General features: G+C 37.0%; 1 long non-coding RNA gene across 1 annotated transcript in view; it reads left to right on the forward strand.

The window, feature by feature from the left end:
* Window positions 1-8,111: 8,111 nt before the first annotated feature.
* LOC103668112 overlaps window positions 8,112-13,044 on the forward strand; it is a 252,416-nt gene continuing 247,483 nt past the window's right edge. The window contains exon 1 of the long non-coding RNA XR_569941.2: window positions 8,112-8,180. This is a non-coding gene — a long non-coding RNA (uncharacterized LOC103668112). The remainder of the gene's footprint in view (window positions 8,181-13,044) is intronic.

The following is a 13,044-nucleotide window of genomic DNA, read 5'->3' on the forward strand; positions in this document are numbered from 1 at the left end:
TGTAAAGATTAAAGGGCAAAAGTATTGAAAATAACTGTAGCTACAATAACTTGTTAATGGATACAAAATATAAAAAGACGTAAATTGTGACACCAAAAATAAAATTGAGAGGGAGGTAGTAAAAAGTGTTGAGCTTTTGTATGCAAAGTTAAGTTGTTATAAGCTTTAAATAGACTGTTATAAAATGTTTTGTGTAAGCCTCATGGTAACCCAAAAGCAAAAACTTATAATAGATACAGAAAAAGATGCAGAGAAGGGGGAGTCAAAGCATATCACAACAGAAAATCACAAAGGAAGAAAACAAGAGAGGAAGGAGCAAAGAATCTATAAAACTCCCAGGAAACAGTGGTCCAAATGACAAAAGTAAGTCCTTATCTATCAATAATTACTTTAAATGTAAATGGACTATAGTCTCAAAAGACAGAGTGACTGAATCAATAAAAAAACAAAAAACAAAAAGCCAACTATATGTTGCCTATAGGAGACTCAGTTCACCTAAGGACACATGTAGGCTGAAAATAAAGGGATGGAAAAAGAGGTGCTCTGTGCAAATGGAAACCAAAAAAGGACAGTGATAACTATACTTATGTCAGACAAAATACAATTTAAGTAAACAATGTAATAAGAGACAAAGAAGGCCATTATATCATGATAAAGGGATTAATTCACCAAGAGGAAATAACAATAGTAAATATATATGCACCCAACCTCAGAGCAATTAAATATATAAAGTAATTATTAGCAGATCTAAAGGGAGAAATAGAGAGTAATACAATAATAGTCAAGGACTTAAATACCCACACTTTCAACAGTTGATAGATCATCCAGATAGAAAATCATTAACCAAACTTTGGACCTGAACTACACATTAGATCAAATGGACCTAACAGACATATACAGAACATTCCATGCAATGGGAACAAATAAAATTCTCAAGGGCTCATGAAGCATTCTTTAGGATAGATCATATGTTAAGCCACAAAACAAGTCTTAACAAATTTAAAAAGAATGAAATCATATCGAGTGTCTTTTTTGACTGCAGTGATATGACTAGAAATCAATAACAGGAGAAAATCTAGAAAATTCACCATTATGTGGAGATTGAAAAATACATTCCTGAATGACCAGTAGGTCAAAGAAGAAATCAAAAGGGAAATCAGAAAATATTTTGATTCATTTCCCCTTCTGTTTACCCCTTTCATTATTCCCTTCCTTCTCCTACCGATCTCCCTGATATTCCTTATGTTCCACAAATGAATGAAACCATATGATAATAGTCATGAACCATGAGAGACTATGGACTCCAGGAAACAAACTGAGGGTTTTGGCGGGGGTGGGGGGTGGACTAGCCCAGTGATGGGTATTAAGGAGGGTACGTATTGCATGGAACACTGGGTGTTATATGCAAACAATGAATCGTGGAATGCTACATCAAAAGCTAATGATGTACTGTATGGTGACTAACATCATAATTTAAAAAAAAGAAAAAGAATTTTGAGACAAATAAAAATGGAAGCACAAGATTCCAAAACTTTTGGGTGCTTGAAAAACGATGCTAAAAAGAAAGTTTATAACAATGAATGCTACATGAAGAAAAAAATAAGGATCTCAAACAACTTTACACCACGAGGAACTAGAAAAACAAGAACAATCTAAACCCAAAGTTAGTAGAAAGAAGGAAATAACAAAGATAGAGACTAGAAAGACAATAGAAAAGATCAATAAAACTAAGTTGGTTTTTTGAAAAGATGAAATTGGCAAACCTTTAGCTAGGCTAAGGGAAAAAAGAGGAGACTCAAATAAATACAATGATAAATGAAAAAAAAAAGACATTACAACTGATGCCACAGAAATAAAAAAGATTATAAGAGTCTACTCTGAACAATTATATGCCAACAAACTCAATAGTGTACAAGAAATGAGTAAGTTCCTAGAAATATACAACCTGAGAAGACTGAGTCATGAAGAAATAGAAAGTTCAAATAGACTTATAGCTAGTATGTGGATTAAGTAATCAAAAAACCTCCCAACAAAGAAAAGTCCACGACCAGATGACTACACAAGTGAATTCTACCAAATATTTAAAGGAGAATTAACACCAAACATTCTCAAACTCTTCCAAAACATTGAAGAGAAGGGAACATTTCCAAACTCATTTTATGAAGCCAATACTATTATTTTATGATGATAATGATGATGATGATATGTTAGTCACCATACAGTACATCATTAGCTTTTGATGTAGTGTTCCACGATTCATTGTTTGCGTATAACACCCAGTGCTCCGTGCAATACGTGCCCTCCTTGATACCTTTCACCGTGCTAGCCCATCCCCCCCACGCCCCTCCCCTCTAAAACCCTCAGTTTGTTTCCTGGAGTCCATAGTCTTTCATGGTTAGTCTCCCCCTCTGTTTCCCACCCCTTCATTTTTTCCCTTCCTTCTCCTAATAATCTCTCTGCTATTCCTTATGTTCCACAAATAAGTGAAACCATACAATAATCATCTTTCTCTGCTTGAATTATTTCACTTAGCATAATCTCTACTATTCTGATATCAAAGCCAGACAAAGACACCACAAGAAAACTACAGGCCAATGTCCCTGATGAACATAAATTCAAAAATCCTTGAGAAAATACTAGCAAACGAATTCAGCAGCACAGTAAAGGGTCATACACCATGACCATGGGATGTGTTCCTGGGAAGCAAAGAATATATGGTTCAGCATATGAAAACCAATTAATGTGATATGCCACATTAATGGGATGATGAATAAAAATCACATGATTATCTCAATGGACACAGAGAAAATTCAGTACCCTTTCGTGATAAAAACTCTCACCAAAGTAAGAATAGAAATAAATGGCCTCAACATAATAAAGGAGATATATGACAAAGCCACAGCTAACATCATCCTCAATAATGAAAGGTTGAAAGCTTTTTCTCTAAGATCAGGAATAATACAAGAGTTCCCACTCTCACTACCTCTATTCAAGGTAGTACTGGAAGTCCTAGCCAGAGCAATTAGGCAAGAAAAAGAAATAAACAGCATTCAAATTGAAAAGGAAAAGGTTAAATTATCTCTCTTTGTAGTAATATGATCATATATATAAAAAACACTAAAGACTCTACCAAAAAAACTGTTAAAACTAACAAATGAATTCAATAATGTTGCAGGATACAAAATCAACATACAAAAATCAGTTGCTTTTCTATACAGTAATGATGACTATCAGAAAAGAAGATTATAATAACAACAAAAAGAATAAAATACTTTGAAATGACTTTAACAAGGAGGTGAAAGATCTGTATGCTGAAAACTATAAAACATGGATGAATGAAATGAAGGAAATCATAAATGGAAATATATTATGTGTTATGGATTGGAAGAATTAATAATGTTAAAATATCTGTTCTACCCAAAGCAGTCTACAGAATCAGTACAATCCCTATCAAAATTCCAATGGCATTTTTCACAGAAATAGAAAAAAAAAATCCTGAAATTTGTATGGAACCACAAAACACCCACCAAGAGCCAAAACAATCTTGAGAACAAAGTTAGAGGCATTACCCTTCCTGAGTTGAAACTATATTACAAAATTACAGCAATCAAAACTGTATGATACTAGCATAAAAACAGACATTTTCAACAAAGGTGCCAAGAAATATACAATGAGGGAAAAGATAGTTTCTTCAATAAATGGTGCTGAAAAAACTGGATAAGCATATGCAAGAGAATGAAATTGGTCACTTAAACTATACACAAGCATCAACTCAAAATTAAAGACTTAAATGTAAGACCTGAAGTTGTAAATCTCCTAGAAGAAAATATAGGGAAGAAGTTCTTTGACATTAGTCTTAGCAATCATTTTTTGGAATTGACACCAAAAGCACAGGCAACAAAAGCAAAAATAAACAAGTGGAACTACATAAAACTAAAAAGGAAAGCCAAGGAGACCATTAATAAAATGAAAAGTTAACATACAGAATGGGAGAAAATATTTGTAAACCATATAGCTGATAAGGTGTTAATATACAAAATTATAAGGAACTCCTGCCACCCAATAGCAAAAAAAAAAATCTGATAAAAAGATGAACAAAGGATCTGAATAGACATTTTTTCCAAATAAGACATACAAATGGCTAACAGGTGCATGAAAAGGTGTTCAACATGTTCAGTCGTCAAGGAAATTCAAATCAAGACCACGATGAGATAACATCTCATACCTGCTAAGATGGCTGTTCCCAAAAAGATAAGAGATAACAAGCATTGGTGAGGATGTGGAGAAAAGGGAATCCTTGTTCACTGTTGGTGGGAACATAAATTGGTACATCTACTATGGAAGGCAATATGGAGGGTCAATAAAAAATTAAAAATAGAAATTAATTAAAAATTTAAAAATCATATGGTCCAGCAATCCTCTGGGGATTTATATCCAAATAATATAAAATCACTATCTTGAAGAGGCATCTGTGGTCCCATGTTCATTGCGTCATTATTCACAGCAGGCAAGATACAGAAACAACATAAGTGAGTTCTGGACTGCAACTTCCTCCAGAGAGTTGCAGTGGATTGGTTGTACACTGTCTGGTGTGATGAGGGTAGCTTTCCTTTCCCTTTTGGGGCCTGCCAGGTAAAGCCTTTGTTGGGCCTGAAAAATCACACATAGGTTTTTTGCCAGAAGCTGGATTACTCAGTTTCAATTGTAAAATGGGGACCATAAATGACATTATGCATATAAAATGTTTAGGAAACACCTGACACATAGTAAACACCCAGTAAGTGTCTGTGTTGTTATTTTAATATTAGTATTATTATCTCTGAGTTAAAACTGCTTGATGATCTTGTGATACATAGTCAGAAATATATATATTTGGTCCTTGTCCCCATTTCTGGCACATTTCAGTCCCACGTACTGACCTCCAGGGAGGGGGAGAGGGGCTGTAGATTTAGTTCAGTTACCAATGACCAGTGTTCTAATGAATCGTGCCTATGTCATAGAACCTCCATTAAAACCCAGAAGGACTGAATTCAGAGAGCTTTGGGGTTGGTGAACATATGAGGTTTGGGGAGAATGCAGATAACATGATACTATAGAGAAAACCCTGAAGACTCCACCAAAAAACTACTAGAACTGATAAATGAATTCAGTAAATTTGCAGGATATACAATTAATATACAGAAATCTGTTGCATTTCTATACACTAATAATGAAGTAGCACACAAAAAAAATTAAGAGAACAGTCCCACTTACAATTGCACTAGAAAGAATAAAATATCTAGGAATAAACTTAACCAAGGAGTTTGAAATACCTGTATGCCAAAAACTATAAAAAACATTGATGAAAGAAATTGAAGATGACAGAAACAAATGGAAAGACATGCTGTGCTCACAGATTGGGAGAACCAGTATTGTTCAAATGTCCATACTATCCAAAGCATCTACAAATTTAATGTAATTCCTATCAAAACACGAATAGCATTTTTCAGAGAACTAGAACAAGTAATCTGTATGGAACCACAAAGACCCTGAATAGCCAAAGCAGTCTTGAAAAAGAAGAACAAAACTGGAGGTATCACAATCCTAGATTTCAAAATATAATACAAAGCTATAATAATCAAAACAGTATGGTACTGGCACAAAAAGACACATAGATCAATGGAACAGAATAGAGTCCAGAAAGAAACCCACATTTTTACGGTCAACTAATCTATGACAAAGGAGGCAAAAATATACTGTGGGGGGAAAAACAGTCTCTTCAACAAATAGTGTTGGGAAAACTAGACAGCTACATGCAAAAGAATGAAACTGGACTACTTATCTTACACCATACAAAAAAATTAACTCAAAATGGATTAAAGACCTAAATTTGAGACCTGAAAAATTCCTAGAAGAAAACACAGGCAGTGATCTCTTTGACATCAGCTGTAGAAACATTTTTCTAGATATATGTCCTTTGGCAAGGGAAACAAAAGCAAAATTAAACTATTATTAGGACTACCCTAAAATAAAAGTTTTTGTACAGCGAAGGAAACCATCAAAAAAAAAAAAATGGAAAGACAACCTACTGAATGGGAGAAGATATTTGCAAATGATGTATCCAATAAAGAGTTAATATTCAAACTATATAAAGAACTTAATCAAAAAACCCACAAATAATCTAATTAAAAATGGGCAGAGGACTGAACAGACATTTTTCCAGAAAGACATATAGTTGGCCAACAGACACATGAAAAGGTGTTCGACATCACTAGTCATCAGGAAAATGTAAATCAAAACAAGAATGAGATATTACTTCACACCTGTGAGAATAGCTAGAATGAAAAACACAAGAAACAATAAGTATTGGCAAGAATGTGCAGAAAAAGGAAGCTCTGTGAATTATTGGTGGGAATGCAAGCTGATGTAGCCACTGTGGAACAGTCTAGAGGTTCCTCAAAAAATTAAAAATAGAATTACCATACAATCTAGTAATTCCACTACAGGCTATTTACCCAAAGAAAACAGAAACACTAATTCAAAAAGATTTGTGCACCCTTATGTTCACTGCAGCATTATTTACAATAGCCAAGATAGAGAAGCAACCCAAGTGTCCATTGGTAGATGAATGGTTAAAGAAGATGTGATAAACACACACACACACACACACACACACACACACACACACAGTGGGATATTACTCAGCCGTAAGAAAGGATGAAATCTTGCTATTTGCAGTGACATGGATGGATCTAGAGGGTATAATGCTAAGTGAAAAAAGTCAGTCAGAGAAAGACAAATACCAAATGATTTCACTCATGTGGAATTTAAAAAGCAAAAATGAACAAAGGAAAAAGACAAATCAGACTCATAACTGTAGAGAAAAAGCTGGTATTGCCATTGGGGTGGTCGGTGGGGGGGTGGGTGAAAGAGGTGAAGGGGAATAAGAGTACACTTACATTGATGAACACTGAGTAATGTATAGAATTGTTGAATTATTGTATCCATGAAACTAATATAACACTATGTTAATTGAATAATAAAAAGGAAAAAAACCCAAATGCACATGCCTTTTGACAATGAAATTCTACTTCTAGGAATTTCTAAAATTCCTAAGTTATATTTTCAAATATGTGTGTTTATGTGTGTACACACCTCCAAAGTTGTTTACTTTGCTATTGTTTATAATGTCAAAAAAATGAAAACTGCATGGAATGGGTGAGATATATTGCATACATGCATTCAGTGGTGCTCTATGCACCTGTACAAATGGAGGTTGCTGTCTGTACAGTGATAGGGAAAGATCTCGACATATATTGTTCAGTCAGTAAAGCAAGATACAGAACATGTATGGTAAATTACCTTTTGTGGTAGAAAGTGAAAAAATGTGGGTATATTTTCCTATGTGCTTGCATTTGCATATATCTGGAGAGTAGGAATTTGTGGTAGCCTAAGTAATGGCACTAAAGATACACTCACTTCCTAATCTCTGGAATCTGTCATCGGTACTTAAATGGCAAAAGATATGATTACGTTAAGGAGATTATCCTGAATTATGCAGGTGGGCTCTAAATGCCGTGATGACATTTTTATAAGAGAGTCGGTGAGTGATTATAGGCGGAAGAGGTGAAGGCACTGGGACCAGGGAGGCAGCCGATAGAGTGATATGGGCACAAGTCAAGGCATGCCACAAGTAGGAAGAAGCAAGGAGCGAGTTTCCCCTAGAGCCTCTGGAGGGAGTGGCTCAGCTGACACTTTGATTTCCTATCAGTGACACTGAGATCAAACTTCTGGCCACTAGAAATTGAAGAGAATAAATTTCTGTTGTTTTAAGCCACCATGTTTGTGGTACTTTGTTACAGTAGCCATAAGAAACAAATTCAGAAGCTAACAAAAGTAATTACCTCTTTGGAGAATTAGGTGATTGAAACAGAGCTGGGAGCAAGGTTTTTCACCAATTATCTTGTTGATTTTTTTAAGGTGTTTTAAAAAAATAAATAAATAAATGCATTTATGTTTTAAAATGTGAACTGTTAAAAATGAATCTCTCATCCCATTCAGACCTTTCCCCTCTCTTCTCATCTCAGGCCTGGCCCCCAGCTCTGCAGAGCAGCAGCGAGGAAGGGGGAATAGGCTCTATGATGGACCTTCCTATGCTCTGCTGTCCCGGCTGGCTCCTGATGTGGAGGCTCGAGGCAAAGGTCAGTCCCTCTGGATTGGGAGCTGTTGGTACGTCTGTCACGGAAGCAGGTCCTCAATGCAGGGTCTTTATTCCATAGCTTGTGTGTATGAGTTTTTTGGAGATCTCTGTGGAGGCCTTAGCACTGGCACATTTCATGACCAGGGTGAGCACGGACTTCTTAGGACTTCCCTTTAACTCCTGGCTTTTAAACCTTGGGAAGCAGTATCTTTTCCCATACTGAATACTGGATGCCTTCTCTTGCTATTTACATAACCAAAGGAATTCAGTAGATTTTATTGAACGATGAAGATCAGTTGCAAGGACACCACCCACCTGCCACAGGTACCCAGTTTGATATCTGCATTGACAGGCCATCTATCACGCAGGCAGTCACAAAGTTCTGCCATTCTGATGCCAAAATATTTCTCAATTCCATTAATTTTCCTGGCCACTACCTTTTTCGGGCCACATCTTTCACTTGGATTACTGTGGCTGCTTCCTAACACCACCTGCCTTTTATTACTGCACTCCCATCCACTCTCCCGATGATAGCCAGAGTACTCTTTCCAGACACAGATCAGATCCTGTCCCCTCTTTGTTTACAACAAGTGCAGCACTTCTCATTGTCAACCTAGTGAACCCCTTGATGTGATTTTACAAGACCTTCATGGTCTGGCCCCTACTTACTTCTCCAGCTTTACATGTCATCTTCCCCTGCCTTCCCCACTGCCCACTGGTCCCTTTCCTTCTCTCCTAGTCCTATCCTCCCATCTTCCCACAGGAGTTTCTTGCTCCTCCCTTATCCCCCTTGACCTAGTTTGAAGGAGGGGAGAATGTCCCCATGAGAATGAAAAGAAAAACGCCAGGGTGCTCTCATTTCTTCTCACTTTGAAAAATCACCACTCTTCTCATTTTCCTAATAAATCTTCAGTGTTTCTCCTAAAGAAGTTGGAGGTAGGTGATGGTCACTGACCCAGTCATGAGGTGACTACGTCATCACTTGTCTTTAGGATGACGAGATACTAGATACCCGTGGACCTCAGCTTTGGGGTCTTCATGGACCCCCAGCTGATAAGAAAAACCCCATTTAATATCACTTTACATTAGTTTAACTCGGCCTGGTTATGTGACTATATAAATTTGTAGCAGACTAAAAGAGAACTGAAATCATCATCTTTTAAAATAACTAGGTTATATATGTCATAGATTATATTAAATATCTTGTCTTATTCTATGGTATGTTTTATGCCATGTCAGATGTCAGAAAGATAAGTCAACTGTATGACAGGGTTAATCTGTTTGAGGGCAGCATTTTCTGAATATGTATTTTAAAATGTAATGAAAACATGAAATTAGACACTTTCTCTCCTGCTTTACTGGCCTTTATTAAGCTTATATCCTCACCATGGAGCTTTGCTTTCCACAAGATTTTTTTTCTCCCTCTCTTAAGGGTTTTCTGTAATTGAGACACATATTATTAGTGACCTGTGGTACAATTGCAATGTATTTCAACTACACTGACGTAGTAGTTTCTTACTTAAAAATAGTATTTTAGTCATTGTAGACATCATGGAGTTTTGAGAATCAAAGCTGTTTATGGTAAAAATACCTTAATTTTCTATATCTGCTTTTATCTTTACAGTAAGAGGAGAAAGTTATAATAGACCAAACTCATTATGATGTTCTTAGTGATGCAATGAACAGAATATTTTAGGCACTTGGAGTACATATCTGAAATTCTTGATCAATATTAATTTCAGAAAATATTCAATTCTCTTTGGCTTGACATATTTGTGGAATTATTTTGAAGAGGATTACATAGCTAAGAAGGAGAGAATGCATATAAAAAAAGCATATTTAAAAACTTTTTAGATCATTTTAGATTTCTGAAGGGTTGCAAAAATAGTACAAAGTTCCTGTGTACTATTCCCCCAGTCTCCTTATGTTAAATTAACATCTTTTATAACTATAATAAAATTCATTTTAATAAAAATACTATTTTCACATAAAGATCTGAATAGCTGAGATTATTGCCATCTGTCTTTTTAGTTATCTTTTTTATTTTTATTTTTTTCTAGTTATCTTTTTCAGATTTAAACTTCAAGAATGTAAAATTCAGGTATAATCAAATTTGTACCGTAGCAAAGACTATTTATTACCACCACTCCACACCTACCTAATAGTTCAGTTGCTTTTGATATTATATTTTATTAGGTTTTATTCATTTGTGTGACATTTTTATTCTGTACTTCCTATGGATTAAACTCTTACAAAGTCCTTGCCCTCAATGAACATCCCTTCTAGGTGGGAAACACAAAAAGACAGAACAAGTGAGATGGACGATTACAGTACCAACATGATGGATGTTATAATACAATAAAGTTACTTCAATAGTTAAGGGAGCATAAAGATAAGACTCTAACCTAGTCTTGGAGAATCAGCAAAGACTTTCACTGAAGTGGCTTTAAATTGTGACGTGAAGATAGTAGGAAGTATACCAGTAAAGAATGGAAGGGAGATTATTTCAGGCTGGGGAACAAGAATGGGAAAGGCTGGGAAGTGAGAGATGGGAGAGGGAGGGAGCAGAGAGGAGAGAGGGAGAGAGGGAGAGAGGGAGAGGGAGAGAGAGAGAGAGAGAGAGAGAAGTATTTGCCAGAAAGGGAAAGTAAATTAGGAAACAAGGACTAGGAGAGAAGGAAAGGGACCAGTGGGCAGTGGGGAAGGCAGGGGAAGATGACATGTAAAGCTGGAGAAGTAAGTAGGGGCCAGACCATGAAGGTCTTGTAAAATCACATCAAGGGGTTCACTAGGTTGACAATGAGAAGTGCTGCACTTGTTGTAAACAAAGAGGGGACAGGATCTGATCTGTGTCTGGAAAGAGTACTCTGGCTATCATCGGGAGAGTGGATGGGAGTGCAGTAATAAAAGGCAGGTGGTGTTAGGAAGCAGCCACAGTAATCCAAGTGAAAGATGTGGCCCGAAAAAGGTAGTGGCCAGGAAAATTAATGGAATTGAGAAATATTTTGGCATCAGAATGGCAGAACTTTGTGACTGCCTGTGTGATAGATGGCCTGTCAAGGCAGATATCGAATGGGGTACCTGTGGTGGGCGGGTGGTGTCCTTGCAACTGATCTTCATCGTTCAACAAAATCTACTGAATTCCTTTGGTTATGTAAGTATCAAGAGAAGGCATCCAGTATTCAGTATGGGAAAAGATACTGGAACACAATGCTGCTTCCCAAGGTTCAAAGTTAAGGAGACCTGTAAGCATAGGCCAGGAAGACCTCTTCGAGAACTAGATGGCCAGTGACATCCTGTAAATAGGACTAAAGCAAGGGGACTGCTGAGCAGCCACTGAGACGAGGGTTTTGGAGTTTATGGAGAAGGGCTGGTTTGGGCATAGTCTGTGGCTGGTGCTGGAGGCTCCTTCAGGCCTAACTTCCTGGTGGTGCATGATGTGGCACTCCTCAAAACCAGAGATGGGTGTTTGAGCAGTCTTTCCAGCAGTCAACCGTACAGGACCTGTTTACGACAGCAAAATTCTGTGAGAACTCTGTCAGATACCAGTTCTCTACTTGGTTCTTCACTTATATGAAGAGCCAAAACCATGCTTCTCACCCTGATCCCACTCCTTGGATTGGGTAATCCCTGGAGGTCATGGTCAATTATGGGGAGATGTGAAATAGAGGGAGGAAGTGGACTTGCTGCTACCAGGAGGGGTGGAAGCTTGAATGTATACTTGTTTTTGTCTGTATTGTCCCCAGTGATGGTGAAACAGGTACTACTGGTTCTATTTGGGTGTTAGGAGTGAGGAGAAGGAGGAGTCAAGGATGTTTCTTAGGATTTTGTTTTGGGATCTGGGTCAATAATGACGCATTCCCAGATGTAGGGAATTTATTTCCTATCCCTGTTCTACACTTGGCTAGGCTTTAAGCTTTTATGTCTCTACCCAGACACTAGACAATAACTAACATTTACATAGTACTTTACCATTTATCAGGACCTTTTACAAATATTGTCATATGTGCTGCTTTCCAGTACCCTGAGAAGTCCACCAGGCAATCCACTATTGATCTTTTTTATGATAAGGAAATGAAAGCTCAGAGAGGTGGAATGAGTTGCTCAAGGTAATACAGCTAAGAATTTAAGCTCTGAATCTATTTCTTATAATTTAGTTGAACACTTATTCATTTATATATCCATTCTTTATTTCTTTTTTTAATATATATATTTTTAAAGATTTTATTTATTTACTTGTCAGAGAGAGAGAGAGTGCACACACAAGCAGGGGGAGCGGCAGGCAGAGGGAGAAGCAGACTCCCTGCCTAGCAGGGAGCCTAATACAGGACTCGATCCCAGAACCCTGGGATCATGACCTGAGCTACCCAGGCGTCCCCCATTCTTTATTTCTTACACAAGTATTTATTGGGTACTTCCTAGACCAGTTACTGAGCTAATCTCCAGAGATACAAAGATGTGCATGATATGGGTCCTGTTCCGAAGGATTGGCACAGAGATGTGTTCACATGTAAGAAAAATGCAAGCAGATTTCTCCAAGAGAATAGAGGTGTTGTAAGGGCACAGAGAAATTCACATGAGTCAGCTCCATTTTCCAAGAGGGATATTTCAACTGACACATAGATGACATGTAGGAGATGTCAGATGGAGGGGAAAGAAGGACACTCCAGGCAACTGCTTTTCCTTATTGCACGTTCCGTGGTTCTTTGATTTCAAAATCTTGAATGTCATTGAGAGAAGTGTAAAGTTAATGAGACTGAGTTCTATCTTTTACGAAAAATTTGGGAGGAGAGAGGTAAAGATTGAATTGAGGGAGAGCATTGTTTTGTGCAAATGGTTAGATTTAATGAATAAATTCTTCCTTT

Source organism: Ursus maritimus, assembly GCF_017311325.1.
Source record: "Ursus maritimus isolate PB19 chromosome X unlocalized genomic scaffold, ASM1731132v1 scaffold_X1, whole genome shotgun sequence".
In the NCBI taxonomy this organism is placed as follows: domain Eukaryota; kingdom Metazoa; phylum Chordata; class Mammalia; order Carnivora; family Ursidae; genus Ursus; species Ursus maritimus.